The sequence below is a fragment of the Rana temporaria genome, chromosome 3 (assembly GCF_905171775.1).
Source record: "Rana temporaria chromosome 3, aRanTem1.1, whole genome shotgun sequence".
Classification (NCBI taxonomy): domain Eukaryota; kingdom Metazoa; phylum Chordata; class Amphibia; order Anura; family Ranidae; genus Rana; species Rana temporaria.
Genome location: NC_053491.1, coordinates 26,150,328 through 26,161,812, shown reverse-complemented (window position 1 = coordinate 26,161,812; position 11,485 = coordinate 26,150,328). Strand labels below are relative to the sequence as shown.

General features: G+C 46.1%; 1 protein-coding gene across 2 annotated transcripts in view; it reads left to right on the top strand.

The window, feature by feature from the left end:
- Positions 1 to 11,485, top strand: part of MCTP2 (multiple C2 and transmembrane domain containing 2) — a 329,446-nt gene that overhangs the window by 217,262 nt on the left and 100,699 nt on the right. The gene's annotated exons all lie outside the window — the stretch shown is intronic.

Genomic DNA, 11,485 nt, shown 5'->3' with positions numbered 1-11,485 from the left:
TCAAAGATATTATCTTGTTGCAGAGCATATACTATATTTAGTGTATCGTAGAATGTGCACCTGTCTTGTGCCATCATTCTCTTACTGCACACCAGTGGCGGCTGGTGCTCAAAATTTTTGGGGCGGGCGCAAACAAACGGAAAAATTCAGAAAAAAAAAACCATGAATTGCAGCCTCACTGTGCCCCATGAATTGCAGCCTCACTGTGCCCCATGAATTGCAGCCTCACTGTGCCCCATGAATTGCAGCCTCACTGTGCCCCATGAATTGCAGCCTCACTGTGCCCCATGAATTGCAGCCTCACTGTGCCCCATGAATTGCAGCCTCACTGTGCCCCATGAATTGCAGCCTCACTGTGCCCCATGAATTGCAGCCTCACTGTGCCCCATGAATTGCAGCCTCAATGAATTGAATTGCAGCCTTACTGTGCCAGAAGAATTGCAGCCTCACTGTGCCCCATGAATTGCAGCCTCACTGTGCCCCATGGATTGCAGCCTCACTGTGCCCCATGAATTGCAGCCTCACTGTGCCCCATGAATTGCAGCCTCACTGTGCCCCATCGAACGTCAGCCTCACTGTGCCCCATCGAACGTCAGCCTCACTGTGCCCCATCGAACGTCAGCCTCACTGTGCCCCATCGAACGTCAGCCTCACTGTGCCCCATCGAACGTCAGCCTCACTGTGCCCCATCGAACGTCAGCCTCACTGTGCCCCATCGAACGTCAGCCTCACTGTGTCCCATCTAACGCCGCCACTGTGCCCCCCCCCCCCACCTGCGTCACTTACCCTGTCTCGGTGGGGTAGTGGGTGACGGTGGCGGGCAGTGAGCGGTGTCCTCCATGCTCCTCGATGTCGTCTCCCGTCCGCTCCTCCCGTCCTCTCCTATGAGTGGACGACTGTTGTTTCAGCCAATCAGGTGATGGGTAATAGACCAGAGCACCTGATTCAGGAAGAGTAATATTTATTTATTGTGACTGGGAGGAATTGTGGAAACACAATTTTGCTGATTGCAGCCACCCATTATTTTTATATTGGATATTTTACACATACTGGTAGTATAAGGTGGCGTCAGATAGCACCTACCCATCGAGGTCTCAGCATGGCTGGAAAACCAGCGCAATGTCAGGACAACTCTGTCCACGTTTGATCTAGAATATGAATTTCACGTGAAATGACTTAATGGAAAGACTGAGTACTCTAATTGTTATAGAACTTGGGTAATGTCTGATTGCACTGCAGAGGTTAATTTTATTTGACGCCTCATTTTGCTACCTATGACGGTGCACAGATCCAGAATTAATTGGAATTTCTTTTATAGGAACAGTTCACGAAAAGCTATAAGCTTATCCTTCTTTTATTTGTTGAATTTAAATTGAACGCTCATCCTTCCACCACTAAAACATGAGCTGGTTGGATCTGAACCAGTGCGTAGAGATGTTGATGCCGGGGATAATCGCTTTGTCAATGTGAAATGACTTTTCTGCCTCATTGACTGGTTTTTATACATGTGCACATTTGCACAGATTGCGTTTGTTCACTGACCAAAAACAGTGTTCAGAAAAACAAATTGCAGGGTGAAATGGTCTTTTTTCTCCCCCTGTATTGTGTGTTCCTTTTTTTATTATTATTGCCATAATCTACTTTTGCATTTTGAGTATCTTTTTTTGGTCATTAACTCTTTCCGAGCTCTTTTTTTTATTTATTTTTTCTACATGAAGTTTTCTTTCAGGAGTATGCAGTTTGTCGGTATGCCGGTGGGAACATCTCTGTGTAAAAATATGAATAAAAGACTTGTATGCTTTTTGAACAACAACATTAGGTGTTGAGAAAAATCTATGGAGCAGTGGGTGAGAATGGCAAACTTATATGCAGAGCGAGACACTGTGACATACTTAAAGCTTACTAGATTGAGATGGATAGAGGTTGTAGAGAGAATGGAACTGGAACAGAGTGTTGAGAACATTTATTAAAGTGGAGTTCCACCCATAAATATAACATTACATCAGTAGTTTTAAAAAAATGTCATTAGTCCTTTACAATTTTTTTTTTTTTTTTTTAGATGCCTTCAAAGTGTTGTTGCTAGGCAGAATAGTTAATCTTCCCACTTCCTGCACCTAGGTGCTTAATGCTTCCTAACCTACACCGCACAGACTCCTGGGAATGTAGTGGGTGTAACTTTCCAGGAGTCTGTGCACTCCCCAGTCTCAAAGAATCATGTGACTTGGACAGCACAGGTGCTGAAACCTCATCTGACACTGCTTGTGCAGCACTGAGCATGTGCAAGGCTGAAATCCAGGAAGTCATACAGTCTGGCTTCATGATGCCCACACTTAAGATGGCCCCAGTCAATTTCTATTTTATAAAGTGTCTAAATGCTGTAACAACCTAACAAAACGGACCTTAGTTTACAGACTAACTTAACTAGAATACATTAAGCTTGTGTATTACAGGGGTATTTATATTTAAAAAGTGAAATTGTGGCCGGAACTCCGCTTTAAGGCAATATGGGTATTAGTAAGCCAAGGAAAAGATTTAAAGAAGACAAGAAGGAAGATTTGAAGATTCTTGGGAAACGGTCTGAAGAAGATGGGCGAGATATAGAGGAGCCATTCTCGTCCAGGGTTCCATGGAACCCTATGTTCAGTGCCGGCCCAAGACATTGTGCTGCCTGGGACCAAGAATGAAATGCTGCCCCCCCCTCCCCAAAAAAATCAAGTTGTGGATCTATACATGTATAAAAAGGACCTGTCATGGCTCTATTCATGTGATAAAGACAAAATTGCTTAAGGAAAGCAACCAATGGTCGGACTTTATAGGCAACACAGACGGAAATAGCAAAAAATATATAATTTTATTACAAAGTAGTTACATAAAACAACATTAAAAAGAAAACCATATAAGATGTCAGGTATGTATGTTGCCTATTAACCACTTGCCGACCTCCTCATCTAGATATACGTCAGCAGAATGGCACGGACAGGCACATGTACGTACCTGTACGTGCTCTGCTTGACGTGGGTCGGGGGTCCGATCGGGACCCCCCCGCTACATGCGGCGTTCGGTAAGCCTCGGGGAGCAATCCGGGACAACGGCGCGGCTATTCGTTTATAGCCGCTCCGTCACGATCGCTCCCCGGAGCTGAAGAACGGGGAGAGCTGTATGTAAACACGGCTTCCCCGTGCTTCACTATGGCGGCGCATCGATCGAGTGATCCCTTTTATTAGGGAGACTCGATCGATGACGTCAGTCCTACAGCCACACCCCCCTACAGTTGTAAACACACACTAAGTGAACACTAAATGTTACAGCGCCCCCTGTGTTTAACTCCCAAACTGCAACTGTCATTTTCACAATAAACAATGCAATTTAAATGCATTTTTTGCTGTGAAAATGACAATGGTCCCAAAAATGTGTCAAAATTGTCCGAAGTGTCCGCCATAATGTCGCAGTCACGAAAAAAATCGCTGATCGCCGCCATTAGTAGTAAAAAAAATAAAAAAAATAAAAATGCAATAAAACGCTGCTATCCAATCTGCCATAATGAGTAATAACATTGAATCGGGAACACGCACGGGGACGGGCGGTATTAGGATTATAAGAATTTGTGGGTAGAGTAGGAGGGAGCGGCAATGCAGAGGGCTGGAGAGGCGGAGTTCCAATCGGAGCCGAGAGCTAGGGGGAACAGATTCCGACGGGCAACCATTCTCGGCACAACAGGTTTCTCATAGAGAGCAGCGCCTGCCTTTCTCACTCGCAGACTGCTCCCCTCCGGCTGTGAGTGTCCTCACAGGCAGCGGAGTGGGCTGTCTGGCGGGCGGCAGAATGCTGCCCCCCTAAAAGTGCTGCCTGGTACCCATGGTACCACCCGGTCCCATCATAGGGCCGGCCCTGCCTATGTTCCTCCAGAGGTTTCTAGGGGGTCCTTAAATTAGGGTGACCAGACATCCCCAGTTTCAGGGGACAGTCCCCTGATTGAGGACACTGTCCCCAGACCAAGTCTGTCCCTGGTTTTGTCCCCAGATTGGATTTAATAGGGGGCAGAGGCAATTTCAAAGAAAGTCAGTGCAGAATAATAAAAAAAAAAATAGAATTACACACCCCGCTCCGCCGTGCCTACTAGCATAGGGGAGGTTGTATTTTTTCCATTATCTGTGCCCCTTTCTGATGATCATGTGCTGGTCGGAGCGGAGGGAATATTTCTTCAGTTTCGGGCGCATGCCCATTCAGCTCCGCTCGCATGTTCTTCTGCCTTGGCTCAAGTCCCGGCCAGCCACCTGCCTATCTCCCTGCCTTCCCTGGCGGAGTGATCTTCTTCCGCTCCCCATCCAGTAGTAGCCGGGGCCCGAAGAGTGAGACTTGAGAGGCTGTGAGGCGGGCGGCGACGGGCAGAGAGTCGCTGATTGTTGCCATTACTAGTAAAGAAAAAATACGTCCCCGGATTTCATTTTAAAAATCTGATCACCTTACCTTAACCACTTAACCCCGCCCCTAGTGGCCGCTCGAGGAGCGGACGTATAGCTACGGGCTCTCGCCCAGAAGAGCCGACCTGCCGCCGTATAATGACAGTGGCTGGTCGGCTAGTAAAAAAAGTTAAAGGGGTTGTAAATGTACAATTTTTTTTCCTAAATAGCTTCCTTTTACCTTAGTGCAGTCCTCCTTCACTTACCTCATCCTTCCATTTTGCTTTTAAATGTCCTTATTTCTTCTGAGAAATCCTCACTTCCTATTCTTCTGTCTGTAACTCCACACAGTAATGCAAGGCTTTCTCCTGGTGTGGAGTGTCGTGCTCATCCCCTCCCTTGGACTACAGAAGAGTTACAAGAGTTGATCACCCACCCCCCCGTTGTTTTTCGTCACAGCTTCCTTGGCAGTTTTACCTTGCCAGCAATTGGCATTACTTCATGGGCTAAGCCCTCAAGTTGAATTACAGGGTCAGTTTAATGCCTGTCCCACACTGATGGTGGAGACAGGCCTCTTAGACCTCTCGGTTTGTTTAGAGATGCTCACGGTGTAACCGTGACTGGCATGTTTATTGGATTTTGAAGGTTGTTCTATCGAAATGTTTCAATAAAGCTGTGGCCTTGCCCTACTTCCAACGTTAAATGGTCTATGCATATTTTTTGGGGGGCAAGGTTTTGTTATGGTTTAAATAAGTTGAAGTTAAGTTAAGCCTAAGCTTCTCAGCAGTCATATTTATAGTCTTCATTAATTTATAGATTAATCATACGTTTCCGCAGACTATTGCATTAGGGTGTGCACAGGGCCACCTGTAAGGGGCCCGGAGGCCCACAGGGCCCCAGATGACAACTCCCCTTTTTTTTATTTATTTTTTATAAAAAAAAAAAAAATTTAAATATATTTTTATTTAATTTTTATTAAAGGGCCAATTTTTTTTTTTAGAGGTCCGGAGGTCCCCAGGGCCCCGGATGGCAACCCCCCCATTTTTTTAAAAAACAATTTCAAATATAAATAAATATATATATATATATATATATATATATATATATATATATATATATATATATATATATATATATATATATATATATATATATATATATATATATATATTTTTTTTTTTATTTTCTTTATTTTTTTTGTAAAGGACCCCCCCCCCCCGCTTTTTTGGGGGTGTGGTAAACAAACCACCCGCCCCCCCATTTAGTCAGTCGATCAAACCCCCCATCCCCCCTTCGCTCACTCGTCCGCCCACAAGCCCCGCACCTAGGTTGCAGGCTGCTTTGTCTCCTTCTGCGTCTCCTTCTCCTCGGCAGCTTTTGCCTGCTTCTCCTCCTACTCGGCGGCCAATATGATCGCTTCTCCTCTTAGCCAATCGGGTCTTAAGACCCACTTACTGATTGGTCATGAGGGGAAGCAGGAAGACAATAGCGAATATTAATTTGCTATTGTCACACAACTGGGTGGGCTCAGGGTGCAGTACTCTGCTCCCCAAGCACAGCCTTTTTGAAGCCAATTAGAGCCTCAGGCTATAATCATGTGCTTAAAAAAAAAACAACCCCAATGAAATCCATGCGTCCGATGCCCTGCATGTAGATTAGGGGCCGGGCGCATAGATTAGCGGGGTGGAGCCCCTAATGGAGCGACTGCCACTGACTTTCCCTATGTTGACACATATTCTCCTAACTGTAACCCCTAAGGTCTCATGGCGTAAAGCAGGGGTGGCCAACCAGTGACCTTGGAGCCCTCTGATGTGGCCCGTGACCTCCTGCTCTGGAATGGTGGGTTGGCAAGCCCAGATCGCAGGTTGCCGGCCCGCCATACCACAGCATCAGTGTTGTGAATGAAGCTGGTGGTAGAGGAAGAAAAACAGCTGCGGAGCAGAGCCCCATAAGCCAATGCTTCCTTTACAGCGCTGGCTTTTGCCACAGGTGGAGTCTATGGCAAAGTTCAGCTAACCCACAGGATAGACGCAGGTGCACTATGCTGCGCCCGCGGTGTGGGTAAACCGAAGCACATCAGTGTGAAAGCAGTCTTGGGTCCCTTTCACACGATCAGCCCGACCAAATGGGACCCTCAATTTACCTCTATAGAGCGACAGATGTCCATTTACGCCCACCTACCTCAACAGAAGGGAATTCGTCCCCTTCCATCTGGGCGGATCGGAGGACCTATAGTGTAGCCGTGACCTGTCATCCGCCCACTCTGCTCATTGTGGCCCTCGACTGGTTACCAAGTTGCTTAAGTGGCCCTTGCTCTTCAAAAGGTTGGGCACCCCTGGCGTAAAGTATAGTATGACATATCGCTGCCATAATGAGTTGTGCCTCCAAACCAGCACTTAAAGCTCATGACCCGCCTTCCCTGCTACTGCAGACCATTGTGGGATGCGGTATTCCATGTTGTAGGTATAAATACATCAACAGTAATAGATTTAACTTCTTGCGCTGGTGTATGAACAAAATGAGAATTTCACTAGGCGATAGTTTGTAGAACCAATCATGAAAATCTTCTTGAAGAGGTAAGAGAAATGAATGTGTGTTCATGCCCAGATATTTGTTATAAAGAGTAATAGAGGCTGATTGGTAACTCTTCATACAGGCACCGTGCCATCCCTCAGTGGTTTGATTGTGCCACATGCTGTGAATATGGCTGGCAACTAGATGCTGCCTGACTAAAAACTGGCTGCGTTCACTAATATAAAACAAATGCGCTGTGAGCGTGCATGGAGGTATTTTCATTGCAAGCAATTTTCCATTTGACTTTAAAAAGAACACAGCAGAAAAATAATACTAGAGCTGCCGTTGCTGACTTTTATTTATAGGTGCATTGTCATCTTTGGGTCACTGCTAGTGTATATATATTGTGAGGACTCGGCTCGTGCAGAGCCTTTCATGAATCTCAGTCTAGCCCGTGAAGTACATTTCAGGGCTTTTTTCCCACTTTTTTTTTTAAATGTAAAGCTCAAAAACTCACTCAAGATTACCCTTTCCAGGGGTTTTCAGTGTAACCATGGCAAAATTGGAATTTTACAGCATTCAGGCTATTCAGACTGCATACTTTTTCAGCTTGTCTCCATACAGATTCACCACCAATGGCGCCCGCTCATTAGGAGCGCATGGATTTATATGGATTTTTTTGTTTTTGTTAGAAGCACATGATTAGAGCCTGGAGCTCTAATTGGCTTCAAAAAAGGGTGCGCTCTGAGCCCACCCTGGTTATGACATTGGCAAATTAATATTTGCTAATGTCTTCCTTTTTCTCCCGGCCAATCAGGAAGCTGGTCCTGACACTCCATTGGCCAGGAGTCTAAACACCCGATTGGCCGGGAGGAGAAGTGACAGCCGGGACACGGAGGCTAAGTGCAAGGCTGACGGGCCTGGAGGGTGAGCTAGCGACCGTGGAGGGTGGCTGTGTTGTCAATGATGTGCGGTGGCCAGCTGGAGCGACGGGGGGGTCTGTCGTCAGGCCACCCCCCCCCCCGACTGATGGAGCACCAGCTACGACTGTTAACCACGTTACCACGTTATCTCATTCAGCCTTGTGACAAACAAACTGCCCAACTTGGTGTTGCACAGGCTCCTGCCTACTTACTAGATAGAGATGTACTAAAACTGATGCATTCAGAATCTGGTGCAGCTGTTCATGGTAGCCAATCAGCTTCTTGACTTCAGCTCATTCAATTAAGCTCCAACAATAAAACCTGGAAGCTGATTGGTTTCTATGCAGACCTGCACCAGATTTTGCACTCTCCACGACCGCGCAATTGTCAGTTAAAGCGATGCAGTTTCCCGAATTGCAAAAACTGTCCGGGTCCTTTAGCTGCCTAAAGGTCCGGGTCTTAAGTGGTTAAACAGAGGTTTTGCACTAAAAATATTGTACATAACGTTCATTTGAAAAGCTTTAATAAAATATTTCTTTAGTATTGTGCTTTTAAAGTCAGTTTACAATATCTCTGGTAGGAGAGACCATCTAATTGTTGTTGTTTTTTTTACAAAGATTTGTTGACACGTTTTATATCTGGAATGCTGTAGTTCAATACAGACCTTTTTTTTTTTTTAAGCTACAAGGAGGTTAAAAAAAAAAAAATCTCATTTTGCGATAAAGTGTATCATGGCAGAATTGCAAGCGTTGCCCTTAAGTGTCTGTTGATGGGATCAATAAAGTGCATTTTGGTATTTTCCAACTCGGCCTTCAAAACAAATGTCAGTAAAAAGATTTTTAACCTGTAATCGGGAGAGCGCAAACTATCAGTTTCCATAACTTTTCATCATTAACCACAGTTTCGGCAATTTAGAAGAAACCACTAGGTGCAACATATGTAGAAATAAAAAATCAATGTAGGCGTTGTGCACTGGAGCCGTAAACCTAAAAGGCCGTTATTCTGTCAAGATAATGTTTTTTTGCTGATAAAGTCTTTTTTTTCGTGATGGCTGGTAAAGTTTATGGATTACCAGTGTAACTTTCGCTGGGGATAAAAACTCTAATACATGGCACTTAAGGACAAATCGTACCCAGATCCAGAGTGTTTAACTGCTTCATTGCCTTGGAGTTTGACTTCTGAGAGCCAAGGTTGGCCACGGGTTATTATGAGATTTTTATTTTTTCATCATCCAAGTTAGTTGTTCTCCACAGCCCTATTGTATGGATATAATTTTGTATTTGCTTACCCTTGTGCAGGGCTTTTTTTCAGCAGGAACGCGGGGGAACGCAGTTCCGGCACCTTCCGAACTGAATGTATGTAATGGAAAGAGGTTCTGGGGTGTGCTGGAGAGTCTATTGATGCTGGCTTCTGGGGGGTCTATTGTTGCTGGAGGGGATCTATTTTGCAAAGGAAGGGGGTCTATTGTTGCCGGGGAGTTCTTCTGTTGCCCGTGGGGAATCTATTGTTGCTGGGGGGGTCAGTCATTGCTAAGAGGGATGTACTGTTGAGGGAGGGGTCTTTGTTGCTGGCTGCTGGAGGGTCTATTGATGCTGGCTACTGGGGAATCTATTGTTGCTGGAGGAGGGGATATATTTTTGCAGGGGAGTCTATTGTTGCTGGTGGGGGGTCTATTGTTGCTGGAGGTGGGTCTTATGTTGCAGGGGGTCAATCATGTTGGCTGTTGGGAGTCAATTGTTGCTGGGGTGTCCATTGTTGCTAGATCTATTTAACTGCCTTCCTTGTTATCATTAACAAATTCTATACAAAATACGTAGAATCACAAAATGATACTTGTTTCTGCATTCTCTAAAAGGGGTGGTAGTGGGAGGTGGGTAAGGGGTGGAACCGAGGAACGGTGCTCGGAGGTGGGTAGTGGGTGGAGTCAAGGGTGACTTGGAAGGGAGGAGTTCCTGTACCTATTCTCTTAACAAAAAAGCCCTGCCCTTGTGTATCGCAGGGAAGACTTTATAATAAAGTTTGGTTTCTGGGCAATGAGTGGGAAATGTGGAAGAATGTAGGCGGGGCTTAGTTTCCTTTTAAATGTTACCCGTCCCTTCGGGAAGGGCATTTTAATTTGTCTTTTTAAAGCGGGAGTTCACTTGAAAAACTATTTTTAACATTAGATTGAGGCTCATTTTGTCAAGGGGAATCGGGTGTTTTTTTTTTTAAATCGAAGCAGTACTTACCGTTTTAGAGAGAGATCTTCTCCGCCGCTTCTGGGTATGGTCTTCGGGACTGGGCGTTCCTATTTGATTGACAGGCTTCCGACGGTCGCATACATCGCGTCACGAGTAGCCGAAAGAAGCCGAACGTTGGTGCGGCTCTATACGGCGCCTGCGCAGCGACGTTCGGCTACTTTCGGAAAATCATGACGCGATGTATGCGACCGTCGGAAGCCTGTCAATCAAATAGGAACGCCCAGTCCCGCAGCCCAAACCCGGAAGCGGCGGAGAAGATCGCTCTCTAAAACGGTAAGTACAGCTTTGTTTTTAAAAAAAACACCCGATTCCCCTTGACAAAATGAGCATCAATCTAATGTTAAAAATTACGTTTTTAGGTGAACCTCCACTTTAAGGCATGGTCGGAGTCTGGTGCAGGGCAGATGGCCTGGAGCCAGAGGAGAAAGAGATGGCAACAGAGGGGGGGTTGTGTGGTCTCTCGGTTGGGGGTGGGGGGCTGAGAGAGAACTGCAGAGCTAAGTAAGGCATAAGGTTGGGGTTCTGAACATATATTTTTGCCTTCCCCTTCACTTCCCTCCTCTGTATCTTCTGTCTTATGCTTTTTTAGCTCCTGACATGCAACAGAGAAATTACCTCCTTTTGGGTGGGACCTTATGATAACATTCTTCTCTGTACTCGGTCCTAACTTTACTGTGCCTTTATAATACTGTATTTTATCAGAGGTGAACTGTTGGGTTGTAGATCTCCTGTATAAATTAGGGTAGAAAGTTGCTAGTTGTCTTCATATACTTCCCGGCATCGCATCTAGCTCAGTGGAAATATGTTGCACGCAATTTTGTAAATGGAGACTTCATACAGTTTATGTGCTTTGTCTAGAGTAGTAGTCTCCAAACTGCGGCCCATACTTGTTTTTATCCGGCCCTTGGGGCACTATTGCTACCACTGACGCCAGCAATGGGGCACCCTTTATTCCACTGAGGCCAAGGATGGGGCACCCTTCCTTTCACTGAGGCCAAGGATGGGGCACCCTTCCTTCCACTGAGGCCAAGGATGGGGCACCCTTCCTTTCACTGAGGCCAAGGATGGGGCACCCTTCCTTTCACTGAGGCCAAGGATGGGGCACCCTTCATTCCACTGAGGCCAAGGATGGGGCACCCTTCATTCCACTGAGGCCAAGGATGGGGCACCCTTCATTCCACTGAGGCCAAGGATGGGGCACCCTTCATTCCACTGAGGCCAAGGATGGGGCACCCTTCATTCCACTGAGGCCAAGGATGGGGCACCCTTCATTCCACTGAGGCCAAGGATGGGGCACCCTTCATTCCACTGATGCCAAGGATGGGGCACCCTTCATTCCACTGAGGCCAACGGTGGGTCACCCTTCATTCCACTGAGGCCAAGGATGGGGCACCCTTCCTTCCACTGA